The sequence below is a fragment of the Lissotriton vulgaris genome, chromosome 5, assembly GCF_964263255.1.
Source record: "Lissotriton vulgaris chromosome 5, aLisVul1.2, whole genome shotgun sequence".
Lineage (NCBI taxonomy): Eukaryota > Metazoa > Chordata > Amphibia > Caudata > Salamandridae > Lissotriton > Lissotriton vulgaris.
The window spans coordinates 50732007-50754591 of NC_141693.1; positions in this window are offsets into that span (position 1 = coordinate 50732007).

Consider the following 22585-nt stretch of genomic DNA (forward strand, 5'->3'; position numbering starts at 1 on the left):
GCTAGACTGCTTTATTTGCCTTATTTAACTTTCATCTCATTCACAGTAATATCGTAGCGCTAGACTGCCTTATTTGCCTTTCATTCGATTCAGTGTAACATCGTAGCGCTAGACTGATGTGACTGCTTGTCTTATTTTTTGTTAATCATTCAGACATCGTAGCGCTAGATTATCAAAGTGCGCTGTTAGTACAATTCCATTTGCCTGCCTGTAGATTTGAAGGTGTGCCTGACTTTACCGCTGCCACTGCCATTTGCCTCGCATTTGCTTAGTATTGCGCTTTAGGCTGCCTGCCATTTTGTTTTTGTTGTTGTTGTTGTGTGCCTCCCTGCCCGGGTCTCCGCCCCGCTCCCGCCTCCCAGCTGACCCTCCCTCGCCCCTCCCCTTCCACTATCCACATATGACAGATGCATTCGTGCGCAGCGTTCACGCGCAGGGGTCACGCCCCATGCGCGCCAAAGGTAAGCCCGTCTACGCCCGTCCGCGCCTGGACCGCGCCCAGCGCCAGACCTCCTGGTCCTTGCAAAACACTCTCCACTCGCTTAACGTACGACGCCGCTTCCATCCTTTCCCTCAACCCCGGACGCACACAACAATGCTACACAGCTACCCAAGTATACACCCATGGACCCTTCGCCTGCCACTCCTGCAAGTTCGCCTGCATCAGAACCCACACCAAATCCACTTCCCTCAAACAAAGCTCCGACTCTAACCACCTGAAGTGCATCCTGCTGAACACCCGCTCGGTGCACAGACACGCCACTGAACTCTGGGATCTACTCGACACTACATCGCCAGACGTCGCCTTCCTTACAGAAACATGGATGAACACCTCATCAGCGCCCGACATCGCCATAGCCATCCCGGACAACTACAAGATCATCAGAAAGGACCGAATCAACCAAACAGGAGGAGGCATCGCCATCGTCCACAAGAACACCATCCGAATCACGACCAGCTCCGACGACAACCTCACGGCCGCCGAACATCTTCACTTCCAGATCCACACCGACCCCAGGACCACACTGAGAGGCACCCTCATCTATAGACCACCAGGAACCCGCACACAATTCAATGAAGACATCACTGACTTCATCAGCCCACATGCCCTCACTTCCGAGAACTACATCCTACTGGGAGACCTCAACTTTCACCTGGAAAAGAAAAATTACAGCAACACCACCACCCTTCTGGACAACCTTGCCAATCTCGGACTCAAACAACTTGTTGACTCCCCCACCCACATAGCCGGACACACGCTCGACCCTATCTTCACCTCCAGCAAACACATCTCCTTCGATCACACCTCAGCTCTTCATTGGACGGACCACAGCTGCGTCCACTTCAGCTACAAAGAGACCATGACTCACAACCCCCCACAACCCATTCCTCGAAGAAACTGGAATAAAATCACCACCGACCAACTCACCACATCGCTTAACCGAAACTCTCCTGCCATTTCATCGGACCCAAACCAAGCCGCCGCAAAACTCACACAATGGATCACCCACAGCGCTGACGAACTAGCACCCTTGAAAAACCACCAGATCAAACAAGGGAGCAAAAAAGCCCCCTGGTTTAACGATGACCTAAAAAAATCCAAGAAGTTATGTCGCACCCTCGAGAAAACCTGGAGAAAAAACCCAACCTCTGACAACCTGACCACCTTCAAGGACACCACCCGCAAACACCACCAATTGATCCGATCCACCAAGAAATCAGCATTCAAGGATCGACTCGACAACAACGCCCACAACAGCAAGGAACTATTCAACATCGTCAAAGTATTTACCAACCCCACCGCCGGCACCAACGACATTACTCCCTCCCAAGACCTATGCGACTCTCTATCGTCTTTCTTCCACAACAAAATCGCCGACATACATAACAGCTTTGAAAACCAGTCCGAAGAACAGTCCACTCCACCCACATCCGAACCAAACCAACACTCTCACAACCTTTGCGCCTGGAACCCAATCACTACTGAAGACACCATCCGCCTGATGAACGCCATCCACTCAGGATCTCCAACCGACCCATGTCCCCACCACATCTTCAACAAAGCAGACTCCATCATTGCACCCCATCTCCGCGATGTCATCAACTGTTCCTTCAACTCCGCTACCTTCCCGCAAAGCTGGAAGCATGCCCTTCTGAAGAAACCCACAGCAGACCCCTCTGAACTTAAGAACTACTGCCCCATCTCACTCCTCCCATTCCCCGCCAAAGTCATTGAGAAAGCCATCAATAATCAGCTCGCCACCTTCCTTGAATCCAAAAATTTACTCGACCCCTCACAGTCCGGCTTCCGAGCCAAACACAGCACCGAAACCGCCCTCATCGCTGCTACATACGACATCCGAACGCTACTGGACAACGGAGAAACAGTTGCCCTCATCCTACTTGACCTCTCCGCTGCCTTCGACACAGTCTGTCATAACACTCTCATACAACGCCTCAGCAACGTCGGAATACAAGGAAAAGCTTTGGACTGGATCATCTCGTTCCTCGCCGGAAGAACCCAGAGAGTCCGCCTCCCCCCATTCAAATCAGAGGCCACCAAAGTCATCTGCGGCGTACCACAAGGATCATCTCTCAGTCCCACCCTCTTCAACGTTTACATGAGCCCCCTCGCATCCATCGCGCGACAACACAACCTCAACATCATCTCCTACGCAGACGACACCCAGCTGATCCTCTCCCTCACCAAAGACCCAAACACCGCCAAAACCAATGTACACGAAGGAATTAAAGAAGTAGCCGAATGAATGAAGAACAGCCGTTTAAAACTAAACTCGGACAAAACGGAAGTCCTCATCTTAGGATCTTCCCCCTCCGCGTGGGACAACTCATGGTGGCCACCGGCCCTGGGTACAGCACCCATACCTACAGATCACGCACGTAACCTGGGCTTCATCCTAGACTCCTCCCTCTCTATGACCAGACAAGTCAATGCAGTCTCATCTTCATGCTTCAACATCCTACGCATGCTCAAAAAAATCTTCAGTTGGATCCCCACTTAAACAAGAAAGACAGTCACCCACGCACTGGTCACCAGCCGACTGGATTATGGTAACACCCTCTACGCCGGAACCACAGCCAAACTTCAGAAAAAACTCCAACGCATCCAAAACGCCTCAGCCAGACTCATACTGGACATCCCCCGTCAAGCTCACATTTCCGGTCACCTGAAGGAACTCCACTGGCTCCCCGTCAACAAAAGAATAACGTTCCGTCTCCTCACCCACGCACACAAGGCCCTCTATGACCTAGGACCCGAATGCCTCAACACACGACTGTCCTTCTACAAACCCACCCGCCAATTACGATCTTCCAGTCAAGCCCTCGCTGCAATTCCGGCATCCACAGATCCACCATGGGAGGAAGATCCTTCTCCTACTTAGCGGCCAAAACCTGGAATTCTCTCCCCACTCACCTTTGCCTTACTCAGAACCACCCCTCCTTCAGAAAGCAGCTAAAAACCTGGCTATTCGACAAATAATGCGCCCTCAATCCCTCAAGCGCCTTGAGACCCTCTGGGTGAGTAGCGCGCTATACAAATTCCAGAACTTGAACTTGAACTTGAAAGACTGAGAGTTGGAACCACCGAGCCCTATAAAAACCACTAGAAGAGCCACGGGAACCCTAGCAGTGGACAAGAAATGAGCAATAGCAGAATGCACTGCCAGGCTTCACCCTACAAAAACAAGAAGTAAGGATCACCGACTGAGATGGTGAAGAACCACTTCAGAGGCACCAACTCCCAAGCTCCACATGTGGGACAATGCACCGCTTCTCAGCCAGATGTGTGAACCCCCAGGAACACCCACAACACAAGAGAGGGGTCAGAAATAAATACTATAAGAACAACAGAACACCAACAAAAATGCTACCACAAACACAGCATTGTGAGGAGGGCATTCCACCCTTCTGGTCCCAACCTGACCAGTGACAACCATGTATCTTGCGGCTATAATTCAGGATATTTGTTATGCGGTATGTCTTGAAGCTGCAAGAGATAGACAGGCCGGCTCACTGTTGAGGTGTATCCACAGCACTGGGCTGTGGTGTTATTCAAGTATAACAACACAGGTGGTCCTCTTTAATTCAGACCTTTCTTCCTCTTGGCTGTTGTTTTATTTCTGGCTCGGTTTGTTCACCCTCTATCGATTTGGCCTGATTTACGGTTCTTGTTTCCTGGTCACGTTTTACAGGTATTTGTTATGGTCAGGGCTGGGAGGTGCCCGGGCGCGGGTGCAGGGCGTTCTTTGTTTTCCAGGGGTGAATAGACTACCTCTGGGTCTCTTCCAGACAAGTGTGCTTTTGGTTTCTATTTTCATGCTCTGTTAGTACAGGTACTTTTCTCGGGTGCAGGCATTCCTATGGCTATCTAGTTTGTGATTTCTTTCCCTTGTTTGTCTGCCCTGGTCACCACTCCTTGTTTACCTGCTGATAGGGCTGCCACCTTTCCGAGATAAAAATACAGGCCATCTGTTCATGTTTTAAGATTCTGCAAAGGCCCGGGCATGATACCTAAATAGGGCTTACTATGTTATATTGATTACTATAGCGCACTGATCACCTGCGAGAGTATCCAGGCGAATGGGCAGGAGTGTAATTGTTTGTTGTCCAAGGTGCTTATACAGAGAGCCAGTCTTCAGTTGTATTTACTGAAAATAAACATGTATAGAAACCAGGGTCACATCTTGCTGTGGCATCTCTCAGTTGAGCTTGAATCTGCTCAGGAAACACATGCAGTGGCCAACCCCAAGTCCTTGGCTTCCTGTGGCCTGGAACAGGAGGAATTTGAACTATTTGGAGGTAGTTGTACACTTGAACGCTAGTGGGTGGCCTCTCTTGGTCTCTTGGTTTCTTTCCTTTCTGAGGGCGTGGGTGATGTTACTACTTTCTGCCATTTGAATTTAGACCACGAGAACTGGGATGATTCCTTTCACTCTATTCCGTTTCTTCCCCTAAACCCTTCATCCTTTGTTGTCTGTTTTCTACCTTTTTTTAAAAACTTTTTTTATTAGTTCTCGCATTACACACACAGAAAAACAATCTGGAGCATAAACATGCCTCACATCTCAGTATCTCATGTTTAAAAACAACAGTAAGTATCATAAAGACACAAATGTACAATATTATTAGTTTCACAGCACAAGAGACCCAGCACCTGTTCTTCCATCCCGAGGCATCAGTCCTCCTCTGGGTCAGAGTCACTTTCTTCATGATCTGACGGAGGATCACAAATTTCCCCTCTGTATGTATTCCATGTACCCCATATTTTCCCCCACTTCTTAGGGCATCCTCTATTACTGTACACCGCCCTCTCAGCTATCATGGTTGCATCCATATCTTTAATCCATTGTGCCAGGGTAGGTATCTCTCCGTCACCCCATTTTTGCGCTATATTTCTTTTTGCCACCATCATGCCCAATGTAACCCAAGTTTTCCCAGGTGCAAGAGGTCGTTAGGCTCCCACATGTTTAACAGGCAGCGCCTGCGCTCAGGTAGCAGAGATACCCCTACCACCTGCGAAAGTGTTCTCAGCACCTCTGCCCAATATTCCGCTATCCTTGGGCAGTCCCATAGGGTGTGGTAAAAGGTCCCCACTTCCCCGCATTCTCTCAGGCCGTAGGGATGCGCAACCTTTCCTATTGCATGCAGTGTGTGTCTGGTATAGTAGGAGCGGTGTAGAATTTGTAATTGCACCAGTCGAAGTCGTGAAGGTATACCCACCTCCCTCGGGGATGCAAATGCTTCCTGCCATTCTGAGTCATTGATTTCAGCAAGGTTGTGTGCCCATTTATCCCTCAGTGGTCCCATTGGGTCAGGGATATTATTTACAAGTTTGCGTTAGGTTAGAGAGGTTGCCTTCTTTGGCATATAGTCCGTCAACAGTCTATCTTCCATTGGGGATGACTCTGGGATCTCTGAGCCAGTTGATAATGCCTTCACCAGAGCGTGCCGTATCTGTGTGTAGCTGAACACTTCCACTGGGGCCAGTTCATACTGCTGTTGTAAGCTTTCAAAGGAAACCACTTCTCCCTTCTGCCACATATCTCTGACCGTAGATATCCCAATGTCATCCTAACGATCAAACCCCTTACTATGTCTGAGGTTTCCTAACCGTTTCGTGTCCCATAACGGCGTAAGCCGGATTATCACTCCCAGCCATCCTAATCTTGTCTGAGCTGTATGCCACACTTCCAGGGTATCTCGTAGCGGTCCAAACTTTGTCTGTGCCAATTTTTTATTATAAAGGGGGGGCTAACATGTCTCTCCCACCCAACTGGGCCCTATCTGCCTGTAGTGCCGGGTCAGACTGCGGGAGATGCATCCATTGATTAATCACTTTTAATTGTGCGGCCCAATAATAAAGTTTTATATCTGGAAGCGCTATCCGACCGTCATACCAACAACGCATTAGCTTAGCCTACGTAAAACGGGCTGGTTTATTGCCCCACAGCAGACTGGAGACCTGTGCCGCGATAGCTCTGAAGTAGGAGGGCGTCATCAGATATGGTGTATTTTCCAGAATGTATAGGAAGCGTGGGAGGGCCATCATTTTAAAAAGTGCTGCCCTCCCCAGCAGGGTCAGCGGTAATGTTTCCCAGTGACATATGTCACGTTTGAGACGCTCTAGTGGAGGTTGCAGATTCCTAGCATAGAATTCCCCTGGGTCTGTTGTAATGTGGACCCCCAGGTATTTAAACGTACTGTTTGCTGTCTTAAGTGGGCAATTGTCGGGGAGATGCGGTGGTGGGCCGTGTATCACGTACATAATGGACTTGGACCAGTTAAGGGTGTATCCAGATGCTCGCCCATAAGCCGTGCAGATATCTAACAGACAGATTATTGAGTGCCTAGGTTGGTATAAATATAGCAGGATATCATTGGCGTATAGGGAGATACTATCCTTTCAAGTATCGGTCCACTTAAGCACTTCTTATCATTGGATCCCATCGTATCCAAACCGCCAGTGGTTCCAATACTAGCGCAAATAATAGTGGCGACAAAGGACAGCCCTGACGTGTACCTCTCGCCAAGGGGAAGCCTTCAGAGATGTGACCATTGGAGGCAACATGCTCCAGCGGTTTGGTGTATAGCAGCTGAACCCAGGAACAAAACTTCGGACCGAACCCTAAATGGCGAAGTACTGCGAAGAGAAAGGGCCAATGTATCATGTCGAACGCCATATGTGCATCTAGTGAGAGTACCACCGCTGGCTCCTGTACATACGCATAGCTGAAGTGTGGCTCATTGATTAGAGTTATTTCAAGAGAGTTCAAGGTCCACACAGCCAGACCGTACTGCGTAGCCAATGGTTATATATTTCCAAACAAATTTATTGTATTTTAGAATCAATTTGCATTAGTTCATCAGAACTCATGACATCAAAGGGACTTTCTATCAAAACAGTCAGTTCAAAAACATGCAAGAATATGTACAATATATACAAATATACAGACATTTAAGGTGAATACTCAAGATTTAGGTGACACCAACGAAAACACTTGAAACAAATTACATTGCAAAGTAATTACGACATGAGCAACCTTTACAGAAAAAACACAATTTATAAGTGAAAAGAGCCAGTCCTTTGACTAGAAAACCAGTGGACAGGCGGATCTAGAATGGATTTGCCTACCTGTCTCACAACACCTGTGGTAGGAAATTTTATAGATGGACAGAAAGGGCCCAATCTATAAAATTTGTTACCACAGGTACATATTCTTGCATGTTTTTGAACTGACTGTGTGGACCTTGAACTCTCTTGAAATAATCCTGATCAGCTATTTTGTTCTGTTTTTCAATTGTTGAGATCCAGGCTGATTAGTAGTAGGATCCAATACCTTCATTTGTACACAGTCAATGATTAGAGTGGCAGACCCTGATGCAGAGGTCAAGCCCGGGACCAGGGTTCAATTCCCCGCTTCGGCGGGTCTTGGGCTCAAAATTCCATGGACCTGATAATTCTCGCCTCGGTGCCTATTCTAATCATGGGTCCCACTCTGCAACTCTGGGCAATAGCTTGCTTAATCTCCACAACGGCCCCCACAACGCTAAGGATGCCTGGCCTCCACCTTGGGGGTGCCCAGGAGTGGACGCCTCACAGGGAAAGCCAGGATGGGTTCCACAGCGGTATTCGCACAAGCGCCTTGAGACCCTTGCTGGTGAGTAGTGCGCTATACAAGTATCAATTTACAATTTACAATTACAAGCACTCCATGTAACCTCCTTAAGTTGAGCGCAGTATTTCTGCCAGGCATTAAGCCTGACTGGTCTGGGTGTATAAGCTTCGACAAGTGTGGTGTAAGCCTGAGCGCTAGTACTTTTGCAAGGATTTTGGCCTCTGCATTAATAAGGGAGATAGGCCGATATGAGGCACAGCTATTCGCAGATTTACCGGGCTTTAAGATAGCCACTATGGTGGCCGTGCGCTGCTCCGGCGGGAGCTCTCCCACCTGCAGACTCTCATTGAACATCTTCAGTAGGTGTGGCATTATGGAATCAGCTATCCTTTTGTAAAATTCGATAGAGATACCATTGGGCCCTACCGCCTTATACGATTGCAGTGCTCTAATGGCTGCCTGTATCTCCTCTGCCGTAAGGTCAGCCTCCAAATTCTGCGCGTCCTCGGGTGTCAATGCGGGCATGGCAAGATCTTTGATGTAGGTCAATGCCTCATCGACGTCAATTGTGGAGTCCGATGAGCATACTGTTTGGAAGTGGTGTGCCAATGTTTGCACTATACTATGTGGGTCAGTCGAGGGTCGCTCCTTGCCAGTGTCGAGCTGTGCTATCCACCTATCATTTTTTCCCTTTTTATCCAGCCATGCCAGTAATTTCCCTGCCTTGTCGCCGATATCATATATTTTGTGGCGCGTGTGTGCCAGTTGCTGCCAAGTTAATTCCGTCAGGTGTGCTTTGTAGCGCTGATGTGCGAGGTGCAAACTGTGCGTGGTTTCGGAGGTTGGGTCTGCATTATGGTGTGTTTCTGCAGTCGTTATTTCAGACTCTAGTGCCTGCAATTCCAACTGTGCTTCCCGTTTGTGCGCTGTGACGGAAGCTATGGCCTGTCCCCTAATAACTTTTTTAAACGCTTCCCAGAGAATGATTGAAGAGTTAACCGACCCTACATTGTCCTGAAAGTAGCGCGTCGTTGCTTTCTGGAGTTCCTGCCTGATCTTCCGGATTTGTAGATAGCCAGGGGGTATTGGATATATTCGGCGTCGTCTTTGTCGGTGGCTAGCCCCTTGGCCTAATTTCTATATTGTCGACCTGCTGTAGGCTACCCAAGGAGCCCAGGAAGTAATCTATTCTTGTGAGGGTATTGTGCACATTTAAGTGATATGTGAATTGACGTTCTATGGGGTGGTGCCTTCTCCATATATCTACCAGTCCCATAGCCTCCATGAAACCAAGAAGGCGCGACGTGCCAACAATACCTGCCCTGTGAGGGAACCTGTCTATGGAGTCGGTTGAGACTGCATTAAAGTCTCCACCCAGGAGTAGTTCCCCCTCTGGGAGACCAAGCAGGAACGCGCTCAGATCTGGAAAGGGCACTGTATGTAGTGCCGGTGGAATATAAACCAAAACTATATTATGGGGTCTCCCCTCCCATTGGGCGTGTATGGCAGCGAACCTCTCTGAACCTTCGGATTTAACTTCTTTTACGATCAGGGGGAACTGTTTTTTCACTAATATGCCTACTCCCCTAGAGCTCGATGTAAATTCAGAATGCGCCACCATTCTATAACCCAATCTATCTAGCGCTTTAGTGGATGTGCCTGTAAGATGTGTTTCTTGCAGTAATACCACTGCCGGGCCCTCTCTCTTAATACTTTGTAATACTAGGCCACGTTTAATTCTATCACCCAGTCCGCGCACTTTCCATGTGAGTAGTGAGAGGAATGGCGTCACGGTTCCGGAATCTCCCATTGGGTCAGTCAGCATTCTGTCCTCCATTGCTGTAGCCTACCAATCTATAACTACAGGCGATTTGTCTTGAAGTGGTACTTCAGTGTGTTCCTGAGTGTGTAGGTGTAACATAATCAGCTCCATATTGAACAATAACATACAACAAATACAAAAAACTTAAAAAATATGTCTGCACCCCAACCCACCTCCCTGCCTCCCTGTCTCACAGACCCAGAACTACCCGCCTCCCCAACTCAGCAGAGTGCTTAGAACCCCAACTCTGTAACTTTACTTGCATGCACCGGGGTGGGAAGTCCGAAAAAGACCTTTCGATCCCCATGTCCCAGAGTTCTGAGTCATCAGCGATTCCATTACAGTCTTATAATCAGGGTGGATTATTTGCGAGTACCACACCAACGTGGCCATGAAGTGTTTAATAGCGGATACTCTCCCAGCGGTGAGGTGGTGCTCCTCAAAAAGGGCTCAGTCTCCTACTTCTGTCTGTAGCCGTTCGTTGTCCCTCCCGTCCTGCGCAACAATCTCCGGATCTTCAGGTCGCACCCAACATTTTCTGTCCTTTCCAGGGTTTTCCGTCGTTCGCCATCCCTCCAGCCAGTCTTTGGCCTCCTCCAGCGTTTCAAAAAAACAGGTTTTCCCGTAAGCAACGACACGGAGCCTCACTGGGAAGAGCATGGAGTATGGGAGTTCGCGGGCTCTCAATGCCTTCTTGAACTCTAGGAAAGTTCTGCGGCGCGCCGAAACTGTCGCCGTGTAATCAGGGAAGAATGAAAGTGTGGAGTTTTGTATACGGACAGGTGGCGCCACTCTGGCCGTTTGAAGGATAGTGTCCCTATCTCGAAAAATTAAAGATGCGGGCCAGCCCTGGACGCGGAGGGGCCCCAGGTCTTGGTTTGCCACCCGGCACCCTGTGCGCCCGCTCCACCGAAAAGAAGGTCAAGAGTCCTTTTGGCTGCAGGTGTGTTTTTATAAGTTCTTCAATGTATAGATCCATAGCAGGGCCCCCTTCCGACTCCGGAAGCCCTGTAATTCTAACATTGTTGCGTCGGGAGCGCCCTTCCTGGTCATCCAGTTTTTCTGTTATGCGCTTGTTCTCTGCCTCTAACTGCGTCACTTTCTTAATCAGGAGTGCAGAGTCTTTGGTGAGGCTGGTCGTCACGTGTTCTACCTCTGCTACTCTGGCGGACATTTTCTTAAAGTCTGCTCTGAGGAAGGTAGCATTAGTCGAGATAGAACCCACCGTCATTTGCACTTTATGGAGAACCTCCATGATATCTTCTAATGTCACTTTGGGACCACCTTCATCCTCTTTGGGTTTAGCCGCCTGTTCTTTGCGCTCCGGCATGGTGTCCGTTCTATGGCGGTAATACCAGACGTTCTAAGACAGATTCAAAATTAATACGGTCCAGAACCGGCCTTAAATCTTAGTATGAAATTACTGAAAGATTTCAAACAGGTTTCGGCTATACTATTAGCCAACATTAAAGGTGAAGAAGCATCTGTGGCAATCCGCCAAAAACTAAAAGAAACTGATATAACTGATAGAATTATTGAAAAATCCTATGAAGAACTAGGTAGAGATAGTTTGGGTGGGAAACCAGTAAAACCCCAACTAACTGAAAATCCTGAAAAAGTTTTTATTAAAAATAATCTCACTACTACTAAAAAGAAGTGGGAAAACACCAAACAGACACTTCCTAGAGAGAAGCGTTCTCAGTCCAGATGAAGGTCTCCTCAACAGGAGCCCTTTGAAAAGAGGTATAACCTCAGAAACAGGGATAATTTGAAAAAACCTGATAGATATCAAGATACTGATACATCTCGTACATTTCAGACTTCCTCGCAGAAATCCAAATGAAGAGGACAATCAGTACAAAAAGAAGAACGCGTGAAGTCCAAAGATGAACAAGACGTTCCAAAAAATAAGAAAACTAAATTCCCCAGAAAGAAGGTAGCAAGTTTAAAGATCAGACATGCCGAGGATCTTGAGCACGCAACTCAAGAACGGGGAGTGCCCAGACAGTGCTAGTCAGCGCTGCAAATTTCACCATAGCTTGCAAGATCCTAAAGGATCATCTGGAGACAGTGGACTTGAATGAATGCATTCAAGTTGAAACTGCCTATACCAGGGTTAGTGTACCCCATAAGTTATATGAAGTAACACTCCGAGTGGAGGGGGACATAACTAGGAAAATAATAGCACTCTTTTGGGAGAAGCTCTCCAAGGGTTATTACATTCTTCTAGTTGAACAAGACTGGCCACCTGAATTTGTCAGGGAGTGCCCACATGGCGAAGAGATATTTATGCCAGCCTTCTCTAATCACATTCCAATTCATAAAAATACACCTATGCCAGAAAATGGGCTGTAGCCCAGGCTCCAGCATTATACAAAAATCACATAGGATGGGATGAGGACTCTCCTCACCATAAAATCCAGTTAAAATCTCAACCTACTGCACAAAGGCAGTATCCGGTTAAGCAAGAAGCTAAAAAACAAGTCAGGGAGATCTTAGATCAACTTGCATACCAAGGGGTGATTGTAACATGCACCTCATCTATGAACAATCCTTTGTTTCCTGTCTCCAAGCCAGACAATACATATCGTCTAGTTTTGGACTACAGACACTTAAACTCTTGCTGCAAAACTTTTGCAGTACAAAATGCACACAGTGCAGCACTGATGAATAACATTGTGGGAAAAAATATAAAAACAACTTTAGATATTTCTAACGGTTTCTTCTGTCAAAACATTGCACCAGAAAGTAGGTGCCTGACCGCTTTCTCAACAATGGGAACACAGCGACAATTTTGCCATCTCCCCCAGGGATTCAAGAATAGTCCAGTTTATTTTCAGCCAGGGTAACAGAGCTACTACAAACGTATGATGATGAGGCATTATCTTATGTCGATGACATCTATCTTACAGACAATGATTTGGACGTGCACTTGAAAAGAGTGAACACCATAATACTTGGGTTCGCTTCTGAGGGGTACAAATTCAATTTTAAGAAATCACGAATTGCCCACCTCAACGTCCTATTCTTAGGATACGAATTATCAAGTGAAGACAAAAGCCTGGCAGCCAAATTTCTAGAGAAATGCGCACTGCTTCAACATCCAAAAACGCTGAAAAACTAACAGTCAATTCTAGGTGTCCTGAATTTTGGAAGAAAGTATGTTCTGAATTACGCAGAAAGGGTTAGACCTCTCTACGAACTAATAAAACCTGATTTCAAGTCAACCAATTGGACTCAAGAACACACAGAAATTTTGCGTTAAGTGCAAACAGACATGTTAGCAAAAACACAGCTACAAACACGCGACAACGTACGCAACCTTGTGTTTGAATCATCCCAGGGAGATACGGATTCACATACCTAACCTTTAATGAAGGTGAAAATGTACCAATAGCTTACAAATCTCACTTGTACACACAAGCTAAAATGAAATTCACTTCTACAGAAAAGATTTTGACAGCGGTTCAAACTGCAGTAGCAAAAGAGAGAGTTCTTGCGTAGGGTAAACACATAATGATTGTTACACCTGTACCTGCCTTAGAGGCAGTGACAAAGGCAAGCATTCCAAATGCTAAAGCTTTACATCCAAGATGGATACAATGGGTTAATTCTCTTGCTGCAACAGACGTTGAATACGTTTTTGACCCCTATTTGAAAACACAAGAATTTCTACAATACGAACAAGAATGTCCTCTGCCTGTTGAGATTCTGCCTCTAGAACATTACAAATGTATAATCTATACAGACGGATCCGCACAGCCCGCAATTGGAGGTAAACAAGCCTATAGTGCTGCGTGCGCGATTGTTAAAGGTCGCTGGCGCGAAGGTAAATTTCGACCTATGGTCACTAAAACTCAATCACTCGGAGACTGTACAGCTCAGCGAGCTGAACTACAGGCTTTCAAGATGGCACTTGAGAATACCGATCGCGAATTCCCCAAACTTATAGTGTGCGATTCATATTACTGCGTCCAGTGTTACAATGAATATATGCAGAACTGGGTTCAAAACGGTTTCAAAGATGCAAAAGTTGGCACAATTAAGCGTAAATTACTTTGGGAACAAGTAGTTCTTTCGCAAAAAGAACTAAAAAAGACTCACGTGATTCATGCACTGAGTCATCAGCGTGATGGCGTTCACATTGCAGGGAATTTATTGGCTGATGAAGCCGCGAAGGCAGCTGTGCAAACAGCTTCTGTAGCTGCAATCACTCGTTCAAAAACGAAAATAGACAGCAAAATAATGCAAGCTGTCACTGCTTCAGTAAAAGACAGTGGTAAAACACTCCCGAAAGGCTTTCCAGTAAAGTACTCATATATAACTGATGCAAATAATGTTCCTTTTGCGCGAATCCCTGGAGTGGGGGATAGGGCAATCCCAAACATGGAACATAGGTTAGGACTAATCTTAGCAGCACATGAAGGACTCGCCTCTGCACACGCAGGAGTTTCCGCCACAGTATCATTATTATAGAAGAGATATTGGTGGCCGTGCATGAGGAAACAAGCTAGAAACTATGTTCTAGAATGTAAAATCTGCCAAAAAATGAACGTTTCTACAGTGAAGCGACCTGCGCAGAAGCCCCTTCTAGTTTCAGATAGACCATTGGCATGTGTTTACCTGGACCACTGTGGTCCCTTACAAAGGGATGGCAACTATAAGTATATCATGGTCGCAGTGGATTCCTGCACAAGATTCATTTGCATGTGGCCCCAGCGCTCGGCTGATGCCCGAACTGTTATAAAAGATTTGCGAGTCTTTATCGGCACATACACAATCGGCACTCTACATTCTGACCAGGGTCCTGCGTTTAGCTCTCGAGCTTACAAGGAGGCCATGGCTAGCTTGGGCGTTGCATTGCGGTTTTCGAGTCCATTCAATCCTGAGGGAAATGCGGTAGTGGAAAGAAAAAACTGTGACATAAAGCAATCTATAACGGCCAGGGTATTAGGTTCGGGTGACTGGTGGGTCAAACATCTAATAAGTATCCAACTTAGTCTCAATAATCTGCCAAGAAATTCCTAGGGGGGAATCACTCCATATGAATTACTATTTGGTACTAGAATGCTCATCCAGGATGTTGATTGTCAAACTTCAGTGGTGGAACTGAAACCCTTTGATGTCAAAGACTGTTTGGCTGTTTTACATGACTTAAATGAAACAAGAACAAGTCTGAGTAACACAACACAAAAGTGAACGACCACTGAAGAAAAACCACCTGTCCCAGCAAAGACCTGTCTGGATTCCAAAGATTGGGGTTCTGGTCAGGGAAAAGATCGCAGTGAAGAAGGAATTTGGATCTTCTTACAGAAAAACAATACCTGTCTTAGCAATCCACGGAACAAGATCAATGTTACTACCGCCTCTTGCTGGAAAAAGGGAGAACAGAATTGTGTCCATCGACCTGGTCAAACCACATCATGTGGCCGATAATAAGTAGTAGGCTAAGTGGACTCCCAAGATGTTGCAGACGACCAAATCTTGCTGCAATCCAAGAGGTTCAAACTGAAAGACTTATCACCTTTGATAAATCTGCAGCAAAAAAAGAAGGACTATGCAACAAAGCCATGGAACTTGTACCTCTTGAAACCCAATTAACAGTTCGTCAAGAAACACCTGCCAACAATGATGTAGCCTCTGACTATACTAATATGACAAAGGAAGAAACAGTTCTAGCGATTCCGAAAAATCTGGATGTAATCCCAACAATTGACAGAACTGCCACTGGCTATTTCATCAACTTTGATAAATTTTCTGAGGATCCCAGTGAACCTGGAACCACGCCAGCTAATATAACTTTCAAAGAAAAAATTACAGAACTCTTTCATCAACTTGAAAATACATATCTGGTTTTACCTTGGGTTGAGTTTTGGATTGTGTTAAGTGTACTTTTTCTCCTGCTTTGGCTCATTCTTGTTTTAAGTTTGGGAAAAATGATAGATGGAAAATACAGCACAATAGACACAGCAAGTAAGAATATCAACTTGCTCCTGAAACCTCACAAATCATCTCATCGTGAGCGAAGAGACCTGTCATCAGTGAACATCACAGCCGTTCCAATACTTGGTGGTATAGCATGGGACACAACTGATTATGACATTTATGGCCCGGTGGAACTGTTGAAGATTCTACACCAGTTTAAGGTTTCTTTGAGTGACTTTGTATCACCCAGCACATTTTCTGATGATTTAGACTTTGAAACTGTTAATAATATGATGACAGATTTAGAAATGTCTGAAAATTTACAAAACATGAATACTTAGAAGGTGCATCAAATTATGAAGAAATGTATTGTTTTAATCATTATGGTCACCATTATTTGCACAAATCTGTCAACGCTAGAAATGTTTTTACTTACAATCAATGGGAACATTGTCCAACGCCGTCGAAAGGCAGCTCTAAAACATTTTATGAGCCGTTTCCATATTTCTCAGGTTTTAATGTCACAAATCCAGAAACTTTTTATTTAAAAAATGTGAATAAGACAGGAATGAAAAACATGTTGACCAATACTAAACAAATATATTCTGCAAACCTTTATGCTCAGCTGTCTACATTAGGGTTTAACTTTTGGGAAGACAACATTGAGACAAAAACTGTCTGGGGCACAAAAGACTGCCAGGTGCAAGGTTTAGAAGCCTTGTTCAGAGCCTGCATTATCCCAGAAAAATTATATTTTTAAATGACACTGTTCAACAAACATCATGTCTTGGCTTAGCTAAGATAAAAGATTTAAACAAACCATCCATACCTAAAGCCACACCTGACAGTAATGACACCGCAGATGAGGAGGTAGACGTAAAACAGATTTTACAACAGAACAGAACTAATCCTGATTGGAAAAAATGGTTAATCTGGCCCATAGACATGAATAACTGTCAAGATAGATTCCTGAACAAAACACAAGGGTTCAAAGTGAATATGCCAGATCCAAGATATTCCCAGAGACAACATCCAGGGATAGTAACAACTTACAGTGTAAAAAAACTATGCCTTGAGTGACTACAGAAATCCAAACTTCCAGAAATGAAACAACACTTAACTTTACTTAAAGAAGGCATTGATTTACCAGACTTCTTACTTGGACCTCGCAAATCACGTCAAAAACGCCGGTATATAAGCTGCGTACAACGAAGCATGGAAAATCAAGCAAATAGAAACTGCAGAAAAAATACGAGAAATTGATTGTATTACTTTAGAGAAAGCTCTCTCTGTAGTGGACAATGGGTTAACGACTCTGTCCTCCAGAATTGTTTCTTTGGACAGCATTGTATCCTCTGCCATTGACATAATAGCACAGGATTTGCTAATGTTACAACATGGCCAGTCTCAATTACGTTCTATAATGCTGCTAGGCAGGACTTTACAAAATCTTCGTTCAGGATACGCGCCATGGCGTCTAATCAATACCACGTCAGTGTTTACTGTCTTTAACCTTACAGATAAACAAATCTCTTTGTCACAAAGAGGACTAGACTATATGGTGCTGAGCATTGAAAAACTGGAAAGATTACCATTAACTGTTTCTGAGAAACCTTTTGTGGAATGGATAATACATGGCACCATCACGATACCAGTGACGATTTTCCAATTTCAGTATTGCTTACAACATATACCAGCAGGCCTGTATGAAAGGTTGGATAAAGAATACATTAAGTCAACCTGGAATTTACCATATACACACAAATGTTGGAGTGGGGGAAAGGAAGTATTTCTTAGTAGTAAAAATTGTAAAAACTCACTAAGCGGTACACTTTTATGTGAACGTATTAATTTACACGGAGCCTGCAAAGGTTCTTCAAATAACCTTTCTTGCCACATGCACGCTTCTCCAGCAGCGGGGATAGACCCAATTTTCAGGCAGCTTTCCAATGGCAGCTACGTTATGCTCAATGATCACAGCTGTTGCTGCATGTTGCCAGGAAAAGCCTATTTAGTTAGTGTGTCAGCCAGGGTCACTTGTTGTATGCAAGTATTGTATCCAAAAAGCAAGACAGACAGGGAGTCGACGTTATGGCCTTCACTGAATATCTCTTCTATACAAACTGATACTTTAAGCAGAATGAAAGCCATTCTTTTGCAGAAAACTGTGCCACTGACCTCGTCTAGAGAAACGTATGATCTGCAAGTTGCAAGGACTTCTGCAGAGATACATGCATTATTATCAACAAACTGCCCAGTACATTTCGCAGAAATGTTAGGTCGAATCTTAAACATGTCTGATACCAGCGGTATTGCACATGTATTTAAGACAATTTTTTCAGGACTGTTAGCACCATTTGAATCAGTCCTCTGCATTTGTCCTAACTTCGTCCACTCTGTGTTTGGTGGTTTGCCTCTCATTTTGGGACTTGTAGCAGGAATTCTATTCTTGTTTCTTCTGCTCCGATATGACAAGTCCAGTCACCAATGATACCTAGACTATCATGGAACATGCTCTCCTAGCCACGCGGTACCGTGACAGAATTTCACATATTCTTGGCTTGGCACGTTTAAGAGATCTGAATACCACTTGGTTTCTTTCATTCAGACCAATCTGGCAAGATTGCATCTTACCTGTTCTACGATGCCTGCTTTGCGGAGAGGAATGCATGTTAGACGTTTGTCTTACATTTCCATCCTCACTGCCAACGGATGTTGACACTTTGCTGGGTCCCGTAACGGCTCATACATCGTGTTGCCCCCAACGGCTGCCAATCCTGATGAGGGCATTCATTGAGATCTCACCGGCGAATCCAGCAACTGGTGAGGTACGTGGAACAACAGGCACACAGGTACCATCTACAGCGAACATTGCTAATGTGGATAACGCTGACAGCGATGATTTTCATCTGTGCACAATTGATCTACTTAAGGAAGTAGTTCCACTTTCACCTACTGTGGTAGACAATTTCTTTGCCAGGTTAGATGATTTGACGTTTTCTCCCGACACCGAGAATAACTTTTGAAACTTGCACACAGCGTTCCTGAAACTCTGAAATTCGGCCTTCACTTTTTCAAAACAAACCTTCTAACTTGGGAACTCTGTTTTTCTACAATTTAATTTGAACCTTTTTTCAAAATAGAACTTTTCCCTTTGGCACAGAGTAATCTGCTTAAAGTAGAACTATTCTTAGAGAACAAGAAATTCATTTAACACTTCCTAGAGACAATATTTGACCTTGTCCTCTGAAACGATAACAGTTTATATATTCTGCTATGGAATGGTCTCGACCTTTTTTTCTGTAAACTTAGAGCCATTTCATAAATGTCATTTCATGATTCATTTAGTTAGCATTTTTTAATGATAGCTATCGTTTGTAAAATGCGTGCAATACAAATACTCATGTATTTGTATAACCATTTTTGAATGGATTTTATGTATTTTTGGGTGGGATTATGAACACATGCTTTAGTTATGTTTTAGATGCTTACAGATTTAGTAATATCAGACATAATACGTGGAGTGGGTGTTGTATAGTGTTTTTAGGACCCTAGTTTAATTTTCCCGATTCATGCCCTTATACAGGTATAAAGTAACATATCCCTATATAGGCATAGAAATTAAAATCATCTTAAAACATAGCTCACATAGTCCTAATACGGCTTGGCTACTTCCACTAGTTCAAAAAATCTACAAAGATTTCTTGGAAAAACCCGGCTTCAGCAGTCAGGGACTTCCCCCTGCATGAATATTGATTTATCCAAGAACTCATGGAGTTTTCAAAGAACTAAGTCTTTGATTATGTTATTATGTCCAACCTTACGTCAAACTCGGCACCTTCAAGGTATAAATATGCCCACATTTGCCCAAGCAAATACACGGTGGTATGGAGCAGTTCGACTATCTACCTACACGACTCAGCTCGCCGCAGCAAGTGCCGAAGGAAGCTGACCCTCCAGCAGACGCACTGAGAGAGACGCTGTCTTTTCTCTTGCAGAGAAATCCATCTCCAGTGTTTCCAACCTACCCTTGCGGGTTGTTGGGAAATCGAGTCCTGAGAAAGAGATACCAGACCTCCTTCATTCTAAACCAAGGTACGGAGCTGATTAGACCCTTAGAGAATTCTTGGATTAGATTCTTGGCAAAGAATACTGAAACTAAGCTACACCTCACTTACTTCTTCCCTTGTACTAGACCTAGGTTAGGTTCACCGGGGTAGGCGTATTTTAGAAGCACCAGTTGAGTACTTTTAGTCTTTATTTATTAATGTATGTATTACATGTATTTTATGGCTTAGAAACCATATCATGCTTTTACAATATTATTTTATAATACTCTTCGTACTGTACCCATTGTACTTTGCAACCAGTATTACGATTGTAGCAGTTCATTTCCTCTGCATGAGAAAGAAGACTGTTCAATAAATACCCTTTTATTGAAAACACCCGTCTCTCTATTTCTCTGCACCTCTGTGAAACGAAGCATGCACGATTGACTGAGTAAAATAACTATCTAATGTTTCCGCGACTCTAGAGATACAATTCTTATTCTTGGCAAACAAAGTTGTCATGTTTATGCGGTTGTCAGAACCTAATCCCTTCTTGTTTATTCGAGAAAGTTTTTAGTGACCTCTGAGCTAGCTGGCACTCACAATTAAGTCTAGTGTATTCGATAGAGACCTAGTAGACCTCAGTCCTACGTCAAATCTATAGGATATATTATTCCAATGTGCAGAGCCTATTGGGAATATAGGAACTACACTACACTGGAAGCTTCTGAAACATAGGTTACAAGGAAATAGATGCCTCTGGAGCCATGGCACTTTCTAAACAGCCATTGCTGCCAAAGCATTCTCCAGATGGATGAAACAGAAAATGAGTTATTGTACCACTTTAATTCCAATTACAGTAAAGGTAGGCTACCCTTGACCTTGCCCCAGTAAAACAAAAAACGTCCTTGTGATTCTCCCAATAACTGTACCTTCCAGAGGGCCATGCCTCCTGTACAGTGCTTTGTTGTTCTTGAGCTAGGTTTGCATCCTACAAATACCAAAACATAGACATATACAATGTTATAGATATAGCAGGTGAGGGGCATAGCCATATTTACTAGAAACTGTAATATATTTTCCTCTTAGTATGAGCAGCGGCAATTTGGGATCTTAGCACAGACTAATTTGCTGCATACCACCTCTCTACTGCTGCGATGATCCTGTTGTTTAAGTAGTTAATTGACTCCTTTACACACTGTACTATGGTAGCGTCTCTGAAAAACTGTGCTTGGTCTGATGTTATAAAGATGTTCAGGGTCTCAGATTTAGCCTTGCTAATTTTAAACTTTGTTTAAATCCTGCATGAAGTTTCTGCAGAACAGCCAGGATGGAAATCTCCGGCTCCATAAGAGTCATTGCAACTTTAAATGTATCATGATTTCACTGCTCCTCAAATGTATGATTTCATGGAATTAGCCAAATGGTCAGGATGATTGTTAATACAGTTCTCCCCAACATGTTCTTTTTTTTTTTAAAACTCTTTATTCGTGACTGTATCAGTTATTACATTTTACATGTATGCATATCAGTTCCCAGCAGTCTTTTCACTTTTCCTCCCTTTAACATCGGGCTAATGTACATGTAGCTTTCCCTCCAATATAGTAATTTAGTCCATCTCAGAGTTATTACAACCAGAATTACATTGCGTTTTATGATAATATCGCCTCTTAACAAACCGCAACCCCCCCCACCCTTTCCCACCCTCCGCGACTCCTAGCTTCCATCAGTGAGGCACTGTAAACCTTGGCTTGACATCCGTATATTGTCCGTTATTGCAGTTTTAGGCGGCTGCCTGACCTGTACTTCCGGTGGTTATACCCCCACTCTGTGTTCCATACACGACTTATCTTATATTACTGGTCCGGGGACAATCTCTTGTGAGGTCTCTAGGTCTTCTTCCTCTATCTCTATCAGCATTCGCTCCCATTCCTGTGCTATCGGGTGCTTCCGGAGTCCTCTCTCCTCTTCTCTACGTAGGACCATACCTTCTGCCCTGCCCCACTTAAGTAGATCAGACCGCCATACCTCTACACTCGGGGGTCTGGCTGATTTCCACCTCATAGTTATGACTCTGGTTGCTAGTAAGAGTGCTAAGTCTAAGAGTTTCAGCTGCGCTTTGTGGGTCTTGGTCATTTTCCTGTGCCCTAGTAGGCAAGGCAGTGCTCCCTCCGGGATCTGCAGAGTTGTGATAGTGTGCAGTGTATGCCGGACTGTCCCCCAATATCTTCGTATTCTCGGGCATGCCCACAGCATATGAAGAAGATCGGCCTCATCCCCTTGGCATTGGGGGCAGTTATGGGCGGAGACAGGGAACATTCTATGGAGTCTCTGTGGGGTGAGATACGCTCTATGTAGTATTATAGCCTGAATGAATTTGAATTTGACGTTTCTGGACACCCTTCTATGATGCTCCAGGATAATCTTCCAGGCTCCGTCCGTTATAGCCTCACCCGTGTCCAGTGCCCAGGCGTCCCTGAGCGTGTGAAGGGACAGAGCAGCGTGTTCCCTAATACCGACATAGAGCCACTTAACTAAGTGTCCCCATGTAGTGGAGAAGATGCACAAGTTCGTGTTGTGCTGGCTTATTACTCTGTGGGGCCCATGTATGACGCACATAATGTGTCACTGTGGCATGCAGGAGGTATAGT